This window comes from Dama dama, chromosome 4 (genome assembly GCF_033118175.1).
Source record: "Dama dama isolate Ldn47 chromosome 4, ASM3311817v1, whole genome shotgun sequence".
In the NCBI taxonomy this organism is placed as follows: domain Eukaryota; kingdom Metazoa; phylum Chordata; class Mammalia; order Artiodactyla; family Cervidae; genus Dama; species Dama dama.
Genome location: NC_083684.1, coordinates 55996601 through 56007340, shown reverse-complemented (window position 1 = coordinate 56007340; position 10740 = coordinate 55996601). Strand labels below are relative to the sequence as shown.

The following is a 10740-nucleotide window of genomic DNA, read 5'->3' as shown; positions in this document are numbered from 1 at the left end:
CTCCAACTGCACATGCAAAAGGAACCAGTTCTGAAATTTCAAAAGAGTTTCATCTCAACCATTTTCTCCGAAGTCTAAAGAATATTGTGACTCCATAGTGTTAAACTATTTTGTCCTTGTTGATAGGTTTAAACCTGTGGGTTGACTGCTGCTGCTGCTGCTAAGTCACTTCAGCCGTGTCCGACTCTGTGCGACCCCATAGACGGCAGCCCACCCCATAGACGGCAGCCCACCAGGCTCCCCCGTCCCTGGGATTCTCCAGGCAAGAACACTGGAGTGAGGTGCCATTTCCTTCTCCAATGCATGAAAGTGTAAACTTCAAGTGAAGTCGCTCAGTCGTGTCCAACTCTTGGCAACCCGATGGACTGCAGCCTACCAGGCTCCTCTGTCCATGGGCTTTTCCAGGCCAGAGTACTGGAGTGGGGTGCCGTTGCCTTCTCTGTAGGTTGACTAGTCTTCCCCCAAAATGTGTCCTAGGAGGTTATCAGAGGGAATCAAAGGAGCATTTCCCATTTTTGAATAGACACCCATGAGCCAAATACAAACCAGACCTCATTAACTGATGGAAATCTTATACCAGGCGAGAGACACCAGAAAGCATAAAGCTCAGAGTGGCTGCTTCCAGTTCCTGCCACGTCCATGACCTTAGTCCTTAGACCTTACACATGGGATTTCCAACATGAAAACTAACCAGACAGGCACTCAGCATTCCCCACATGGAAACAAATGTTCCTCAGATGGACATGTTGAAGGAGCCTCGGATACGTAGCAGGGGACTCACCCAGATGCTGACCAAGATGTCTTGATGCCCCAGACGCTGTCTTTCTCCTTCCTCAAAATAATTCCTTGGAGCACCAAATTCAAGCTGGCATGGGCTGGAGGAAGAGAGGAACATCCTTGAGGTGAAGGTGGCCTCCCCACCCTCTAGGGCGGCCCTTCCTCTTCCCTCCTCTACCGCCTTGGTGTCCCCGAGTATGACTGGGGCTCAGCCTTCTTGACACGGGTCTTCTGGGATCAGGCCTCTGAAGGAAACTTCCCACTGTTCCAAACTTCTGGAAAGAGGCTGCATGGAGGAAAAATCTAGAGAGTGTGACAGAGCCAGGGGACACCCATGGGGTCACCCCTAAGCCAACCCCACACAGGACTCCAAATTTGTTACCAAAATTCAGCCTCTGCACACCAAGGCAGAGTGAAGTCTGTAAGAAAGAATTTGGGGTGAGGTAGAAAGAAAGAGCTTTACTCCTTTGCTAGGAAAATTAGGCCACATTGGCCTAGTGTCCCCAAGACCATGAGTCCCAGCTTAGAGCGGGTATGTGGAGTCTTTAGTGTTTATGGAGCCATGGCTGGTGTTGAGGTAGTGGGGAGGCTGCAGCATCAACCTTCTTGTTGCAACCAGTCTGGGGTATACCTGCTGTGGGCAGCAGTTAACTTCTTCAGCCTGGTGGGGGTTTGGTAACTGCAAAATAGCTCACACATAAGGCACAGAATATTATCCAGAGACCTTGAGGAAGAAAAGTCCTTGACTTTGTTTGATGGCTCAAGTCTTATTATTTTTTCTTGTTTGACATTTTCCCCTTCAGGATGTCCTTACTGCTCTGATGAAATTTATCCTTCCCCCCAACCCCAACCTCACCAGAAGGCATGAGGGATCTTTGTTCCCCTACCTGGATCCTGACTTCACCCCATGAATTTCACTGGTGGAGTCTTAGCCAACAGACCTCCAGGGAAGCCCCTAGATGGATTATTTGGTGAAAGAGTTTCTACAGACAAAAGGCTGGTGGAGGGCTTGACTGGGGGTTTATTCTGGGAATGCCTCAGTGGGTCCTGCTTGGTTACAATCTGGCCCTTCCCCTGGTCTGCCCCTGACTGGAATCTCAGCCCTCCAGGAGAAGGAAGTCAGCCCAGAAACAGGCAGGAGACCACAGGAGAGTTCAGATGCCCTTCATTTCTTTAGGGTGAAGTCTATACGTTGTCAGGGTGGCTCAGCGGTAAAGAATGTGCCTGCCATGCAGGACACGCCGGGGACTCGAGTCTGGTCTCTGGATCGGTAAGATCCCCTGGAGGAGGAAATGGCATGCCACTACAGTATTTTTCCCTGGGAAATCCCATGGACATAGGAGCCTGGGGGGCGCCACAGTCCAAAGGGTCACAAAGAACGATTGAACAGGGACACAGGCAGGAAGGTGACATCTGTGCGTTGCCGGTAACAGCAAATATTTGGTTTCTGTATTTTTTCCTGGTTCTTGCAGTGGAGGAACCAATACAGGAAGGCAAGCTGGGTCATCTTTGTCTCCTGAACACTGTTACCATCATGTTAGTGATGTCTCTCCAGGTTCAAATAAGTCTTGTTGGTTAGGCAGGCAGAGTTGGGAAGTATAAATCATAAGCAAACTGAAATCTTGGTCATAAATATCCCACAGTGATAAGTCCTCTAACACAATAATGCATTTCCTTAAGGGTTCACAAGAGCTTCTCCTTCCCTCTGCTCTGACCCTGTTCAGTCCTTTGAAGACTGGCGTCTGGGTCCTGTGCACCCCCAACTTCTCTCAAGACCACCAGAGCCCCTCTGCTCAGATTAGGAACTGGCCTCCGAGCTCCCGGGTCTGGGCCACAGCGCTACCCCTGCGCCCCACACTGAGCCCCTCAGACTCCCCTCCAGAATGTGCCCTTTGAAAACCTCCCCAGCCCTCAGCCCCAGGAGGGCTCAGATCCCTTGGCCTCGCTCCTCCAGATCTGGCCCTTCCCCTGCCCTGTGCCTGGCTGGAGCCTCAGCTCAGCAGGGGGAGGAGGTCAGCACACAGCCAGGCAGGAGGCTGACCTCGGCCTGCAGTGACTCAAAGCAGGATTTCAGCTCCTGGCCAGAGGCCGACGTCGGGCTGTGGAGGGAGAGCACTGGATCCTGACCACCAGACCGCCAGGGAGAATGGCCGTGACAAACCCTGACTCATTATCTATGTAGCGGTGAATCTCCACCTAGAGACGCAAAGTGGTGACGCAAGCAAAGTGTTTCTTAGGAGGGATAGGGTGCTTGTGGATAGACACACCAGAGGGCTCAGAAAGAGTGGGGGGGTCGGGCCTCATGGTAGTTAAATCACTTCTATGCGGCATTTCTTCTGGATTTCCTTTAGCCAATCATCTCCCTTGGCCTGGCTCTGAGTCCCTTTTTGGTACACCTCAGGGTCCTCCTGGGCTTGCCCAGTGGCTCAGTGGTAAAGAACCCGCCTGCCAATTCAAGAGACACAGGTTCGACCCCTGGCTTGGAAAGATCTCCTGGAGGAGATAAGGGCAACCCACTCCAGGGTTCTTGCCTAGCAAATCTCATGGAGCCTGGCGGGTTACAATCCATGGGGTCACAAAACATTCAGACACAACTTAGTGGTTACACAACAGCAGTAGGATTCAATCTACTGTTGAAATGAAGAAGAGTTACATGTACCAAGAAAGATACATATAGGGCTTCCTGGTGCTCCAGTGGGTTTTTTTTTAATGGTTCACCTGCCAATGCAGGGACATGGGTTCCATCCCTGGTCTGGGAAGATTTCACATGCCTTGGGGCATTTAAGCCCGTGCTCCACGACTACTGAAGACTGCCTGCCTAGGGCCCGTGCTCCACAACAAGAGAAGCCGCCACAACAAGAAGTGTGCGCACTCCAACTAGAGAGTAGCCTCCACTCACAGCAGGGAGAAAGCCCACACACAGCAACAAAGACCCAGTGCACAAAAAAAAAAAAAAAAAAGGAAAAAAAATATTGCAATAACAGGAAATGATGGTGGGGAACATTCATTTGTGGTTAGACCACTCGGGTGAGAATCTGGGCTGGAGATGGAGTAAACTCACCTGCTGGAGAAGGTCTCACATGTCCAGGCATGGCGGTCCTGTTGAAGCAACCTAAAACACTACGGAACACAAGTGTGATCTACCTTGTAAATCCTTCCTGGGGCCCTCCTTTCCTAGCAAGATTTCTGAGCTGATCCACTCCAGCAACACAGACAGCTCCCACTTCTGTCCTGCCTTTTCGCACGTTGTTGATCAGGAGCTCATCAAGCAGAGGAGGGCTGTTGACTGCCTAGACAATATGATAGGCAGGATGGGAAAGGGTAGGCTGAGGCTAGGGGAGGCTTCAACATGGGCCCCAGGAGGGCATAATGTGGGCAGGGATTGGAGACAGAGACTAGGAAGCTGTAGGTGAGAAAGGGGATGTTGAGGACAAGGGAAGGGACACCAGCCTCATCAGAGACAAGCCCTTTCTCCCCAGAATCTACCCAGAGGGAATCAGCCACAGCTCTGAATAGCAGGAGCCTTGTGAGCACAGAGGTCATCTGGAACCTCCTGGATTCTAGGTCCTATGTGCCCAGATTTAAATGAGGACAATGTCAGTGCCTGCAGCCCTGTTCTTCAGAGATTATTCACCTTCCCCAAGGCTGAGTCATTTAGAAATACTTTAAGTTCACTGGCTCAGATGATAGAGAATCTGCCTGAAATGCAATACCTGGGTCAGGGAGAAGGGAATGGCAACCCACTCCAGTATTCTTGCCTGGAGAAGTCCATGGACAGAGGACCCTGGGGGGCTACAGTCCATGGGGTTGCAAAGAGTTGGACACAACTGAAGCAACTTTCACTGCACTAAATGCACTCTGAAAGTTTTAGGGGTTGTAACTTCACGGCACTCGAGCCTGGAGAGAATAGCTGTCATCAGCATTGACTGCAAGCTTGTTCCCCCCGCCACATCCAGTCACTCATTCTTTACCAGTAAGAGACCCTGATGTTTGGTTTGCCTCATGCTTTTACAAATGAAAGCCCAGAAGTCAGAGCCACATTCATACCCAGGTGTGATCCTGTCTTAATAAATAGTATATATGAGGAGTTTTGTGTGTCCAAGTGTTTGCAGAAATATCTTGGATGAAAAGACATCTGGGGATTCCCTAGTGGACTAAGTGGTTAAGAATCTGCTGGCGATGCAAGTAACTACACATGAAAAGTTAAAGTGTTAGTTGCTCAGTTGTGTCCACCTCTCTGCAACTTCATGGACTGTAGCCCTCCAGGCTCCTTTGTCCATGGAATTCTCCAGGCAAGAACACTGGAGTGATGGCCATTCCCTTCTCCAGGGGATCTTCCCGACCCAGGGATGGAACCCCATCTACTGTACTGCAGGCAGATTCTTTACCATCTGAGCCACCAGGGAAGCCCAACTACATATAAAAGAGAAGAATGTAATGTTTCACTTTAACTGATGCCTGGCCTAAATTTCCCATAGTCATACTAGCCATTGTTTTAAAATATCCTTTATGGGCAGAGACACTGTAAGATACATTAAAATTAAACCTATTTTCTTGTGATTGCAAATTGATTTCCTAAAACAATATCCTAGGGACCCTCCCCGCCCCCCCCAGTTAAAACAGTTAATGTGCTCCAAAGTAAATGAAAACATAGTCTTCAAAGATGAAAATTTTGTAAAACCCTGATTACTAAAGGGGTGATTATCCCCACTTCTCCATTTGACAGCCGAACCTTGCATAGCCGAAATTTTGGGAAAAAATTTAGGCCATTCCATACTGGATGACTATGAATAATACTGTGGCTTCCTCTATTAGAGCCCCCAGACCCAACATCCAATATTATCAAAACCACTAACTCTGTTCAGTCAACAATTGGCACATGTTTTGTTTTGTTCAGTGCCTATGTCAACAGTCTCTCATCTAAGACTGCCTCCACTCCCAGAAGGACACAAATCCCCCTTTCCAGGCTTCCCACAGGTACCCAAGGCCTCACCATCTCCACTGCACACCCTCTGGGCAGACAATGTCTTAGCTGCATCCCCCTTTCTCCAGGAGCACAGGTATTCAAAGCAGGACCAGGACCCTAAGGTCCTTGCCCCCCATTCCGTACCATGTACCTGCCTGACTTCTGTCAGTGGAAAACTGTAGTCAAAGAACGACTGCAATCAAAGAAGTGAGAGATGGGAAAGCAAAGGAAAACAGTCAAAGGAGACTAAATAATAATGACATAGTCATTAAGCACAGTCAAGGACATTTAGTTGATTCTGAAGGGCTATAGATAATATTCTGAGACATATCCCGTGAGCCACATTATAGATACCAAAGCACCAAATGGAGATGGTGATTTCATGATGGTCAGACTGCACGAAGGACATAAGTTTCCACTGTTTTCTGTCAGAATGCAATTTATGTTGAAAAATTGTTACCTGTTAGAAGGGACAGTCGATATAGGAATTACTCACTAGCAATTAGATATTATAAACCTTGGTTAGGCAGATAACAAGTCTTAACTAATTCTCTCTTATTTTTTTTTTTCAAAATATAGCAGATGACTTTGCTCTTCCTGCACATAACGACCCCAACACATTTCTGTCTGGAAAAGCTCTTGACCTACTGTTTGCCACTAAGGGTTTGGTTCGGGTATAAGTCAGAAGGCCTTTGGACAGGTGTCCACCATCCTCCCCCATACCTGCCGGCATTGATATAGGGCAAAGTTTCCTTTCACCCAACCTGGCTTGTCTACTGTTTGGAGTGGGGAGCAGCCAAACTCACCACACTTCTCTCGGTAGCCGTGTGAGGATACAGGATGACATCCGCCTTCAAGGAGATGCAGTGCAAGCACCTTTTCTGTGCTAAGGACACAGACATCTCACACCTTCTAGTCCTTTCCTGGGGTTCTGAGGCAACCCAGTGCTCATTTACATATTTTCCTTCCAAGTTAAGAGTCAACAGACAGGCCCGTCACTGCCCTCAGAGACTCCTGCACCAAAGCAGCTTTGGGAAAGTATCTGCCGCCATCTGGAGTCTCTGCACGGCTTCTGATGGCCACTGAGTGCCCAGGGATTCGGGTGCAACGACACTAGTCCTAGCAAGCTTTCTCAGATCTATGGAGACACAAGCACCTTCGTATTTGATTCTCACACACCTAGCCAAACTTCTCCCCGTCCAGGTCCCCGGCTATCAGAGACCACCTCCAGAGCTCCAAACACACCCGGGGTATTCAAAAACCGATATTGAGCAGGCGGCTTGGCCCCACCCCACTCGCCACTTCCTGCCGCCTCTTCTGAAAACAACCAGCTCTCAGCTCTGCCTTAGACACGCCCCCTTCAAGAGGCCACAAGCTCTTTAAAACCTGGCGCGTCCCCTTGGGTCTCTGCACCCTGTGCGGTGCCTCTCCTCACTAGGTGACTTTCAACTTCTCTTTGTAAGGACACTGGCCTCTCTGCAGAGCCACTGAGGCACCTCTATGAATTAAGACGCAGGCACAGCCTGACCGAAAGCAACGAGATATCCGTTATGTGTTGCGACTTAGCGAGAAGGACTTCCTTCATGCAAGACCTACTCCTGCGACTTCTAAGCCACATTGTGTGGGCTTATCTCGAGGGCAAGATGATGTCCTTTCTGCCAAATGAATTACCGTACCAAAATGTGATAAAGGAATTTATTAAACTGATTTGTCTGCATGCAATTCAACCTATTTTGAGCTTTCTAACAGGAAAGATTGCTGGTGCTACGAGAACCTGGTTTCTCGTTTCCATCGCACCCAAGATGTCGTATTGCTTTCAGAAAGAACCTGATGAAGCAATAGGTAGAAATCCGGTTTAAACAACATGTGAAGTTGCCCGGCGCCGTTATGTGGGGTCCCACCCGTGATGAGGTCATGAAGAAAATACCGGGCAGGCAAGGCCGTCCGGGACCCCATCCATGACGAGGTCACGGGGAACGAACCTGACAGGCAAGGCCGTCTAGGATGAGGGACCCTCCAGGTTGGCCTCGGCCTCTACCCCACCCTGTATCCTCCCCCCTTTTCTGCTGTTGTTCTTGTTTGCCCTGTTGCAGATTCTTGTGTTGCCTGCCGAGAGTTCTCCTGCTCCTCTTTCACTGAATGAGGACCAACTTAAAACCCTAATTAATAAATCTCCTGGATGCTGCTGCCCTATGAAGGGGCCAGAGATGAAGGAAATGCTTCCATTCAAACATTTTGCTGGCATTCTGGCTTGTTTGATAAATGTGTGATCTCATTGCACAAAATGCTTTTGATTGTTCTAAACATCCTAAGCACAGTACGCTAACAAAAGAAACTTTTAAGCATAGTCCCCTTCGCGGGGTGAGAAAAGTTCCACAAATATGATAGCCACAAATGTGCCTAATAGAAAATTCTTTAGAAATTTAGAAATAGTTTAGATAGAGATTAGCTGGTGACTTCTTGCAGGTAGTTAACTTTTAGACTAAGAGCCTGTTTTGTGCCATATCTGCTGCTTCTGCTGTCCTTCGCAGTTCTGTTCTGTAAAAATGTAATCCTATCTAGTTCCCATAGAGATGACGCTTATTAGAAAGAAAATAGATTAATTATAAGAAAAACAGGGTTGGCTACTGAAGTTGCTTAAGTCACACCAGGTGCAAGCCATAAAATGTTAGTAGGCCTGAAGGCCAATAGATAAGAAAGACTCTCGTGAACGAAAAGTATGTGGGTGATATCCAGTTTCTGTTGAAGGCCAAGTTGCTGTAATGTTTTGAGGTGACCTGTGTGTAAGCAACATGCACTTCCCCCAAAGATGTTGTTAAGGGTATAAAGGGGCCATGCAAAAATAAACTCCAGACTCAACGCCGAGGTTTGTCTCTCTGTCTCTCTCATTCGCCGACGCCGTTCATCCTGAGGGTTCCCCTGGATCCTGCTGGGGCTGGACCCCGGCATGAAGCGACTTGGAAATGTTTTGTTGAATGATCCTTGACGTCCTTGTCGCATCTCCAGGAAACCGATCAACTGAACTATGAACGAGAATTGAAACTATTTGAAAACGGTACGACTTCTACACCTTGTTTTTTTTTCTATTCTATCCCTTTGCAACCCAGATTATGTTGACAAATCTAGTTACGTGTTAGGAGGGACATTCCCTATAGAAAAGTACTCAACATCAAGTACATATTTGTACCCTAAATTTTTCCCATTAATTCTTCCCCTGTATTTTCTTAGAAAATACTCCATTTGTGATTTCGAATTTGTCTGGACACTGTGAGTGTTTTGGCTCCACGTTTCGAGCACTTGCATTTTCTTTTTTTGGAGAGCCTTGGAGCCTCTCCTCTCTCCTTTTTTGCCTCTCACTTGCTGTTTCTTCGCAGCACAGCAGGCATAGCTTGCTCATATGCTTCCTGTGCCTCTTGTTTGTCGTTCTCTTCTTCTTTGGAACATTTCACAGAGTATATTCAACTGCTACAGTGTCCTTCTGGTGGAAGCCGTTCAGGGCTACAGTGTCCTTCAGACAAAGCCTGGTCAGTGGGACCTTGGCAGTCTTCTGGCAAAGACTGGTCACCTTGTTCTAACCAGGAACGGTCAGCTTTTCTCAGCTGCCTGCTGAGTCTTTCCTCTGCAGCTAAGTGGAGATGGTGCAGGTGATCAGGGTGTTAGGGGAAGCGCACTGATCCCACCCTGGCCAGGCACCTGGTAACCATTGCCATGAGTTGTTTTTCGACAGAAGGTGCTGGCAAGGAACACGGGACTAATGAGCCTCCACCAACAGGAAGAGTTTGGGAAAGGTCCAAAGGAGACGCCACATGTCCGACCACCTCCCAGAATCCTTCTCTCTGGCATCCATCTGGGCTGAGTAAGGCCTGCACCACCGGAAGGACTCTGAGTCAGAATGATCGGCTAAAGACAACCCGGAAACTAATGCCATCACCATAAAACCCAAGACTGCAGGCCGTGTGACAGAGCTGTTCTCCTGGGTTCCCTTCCACTATGGCTTTGCACCCGGGTGCCCTCTCCCAAGAAGATCTGCTGCTTTGTCGGCACGTGTGTCTCCTGGGACACTTCATTTCTGAGTGGTAGACAAGAGCCCAGGTTCGGGCCTTGGAAGGTGCCCTCCTTCGTGCACCTGGGATACAGATCTGTGCACTGGGATTTGCCTGACGTGTGAGCCTTCTTTTCCCTCCAAAGCAATATCTTGTAAGTTTGCTGAATCTTTAGTTTTCTTTGAAATGGGAAGCCTCGTGCCTCACGAATGCGCCACGTGAAGGGCTGCAGATGGTTACATCGCCACGTTCTCCGCTTCACGTCCTTATTTCTGAATCCAACCCATGAGACTCCTTCTCCTCACATCCCCAAACACCCTGTCCATGCCCCACTCCCCCGACCCGTGGTGACCTCCATCTACAACACGAAGAAAAAAAAACAAATCAAAACCTGATACCGGAATAAAATAAAGATATAAGTACATGCGGTGCAGTGGATGGTCTGTTTCTTTGGCAGGATCTGCCTGATGTCCAGCCCAGGGTCTCTACCGTGGGCCCTAGCCTGGGAGCGGGTCTCCAGCAGGAGAAAGCGCAGGGGTGGGGGTGGGAGTCGACAGGAGCCCTCTGTCGGGGGTGGAGGCCAGGCAGCTGGAGCGCACATCTGGTTCAGAGAAACGGGAAGGGGAGTGGAGGTCCGCAGGCTCACATTGTGGACTTGAGACCAGGCAGGTTTGGAGACAATCCTGCTCAGTAGCTGAATATTCAGAGAGGCTGCGGTGGCACTGCATGGTTTGAGAAGGCCATTTCTGAAACCAAATCACATCCTAATCAGGAAGTATACCAGTGGAGCCCAGAGGAGAAATGGGTGCCTAGAGGATGAAGTGAGGGGGATGAAAGGGGCAGAGAAACCTTCCACAGGCTTCCTGATGTGAACGTTTTAGGCCCAGGGCCACAGGAGGCCCAGATCTGGCCTTTCTGTATATATTGTACCGGCTTTCCCCAGCGGTCCAGTGC

At 49.0% G+C, this 10740-nt stretch overlaps 1 pseudogene; it reads right to left on the bottom strand.

The window, feature by feature from the left end:
* Positions 1–2773: 2773 nt before the first annotated feature.
* On the bottom strand, positions 2774–10144 carry LOC133055106 (thyroid transcription factor 1-associated protein 26-like; annotated as a pseudogene).
* Between the last annotated feature and the right edge of the window lie 596 nt (positions 10145–10740).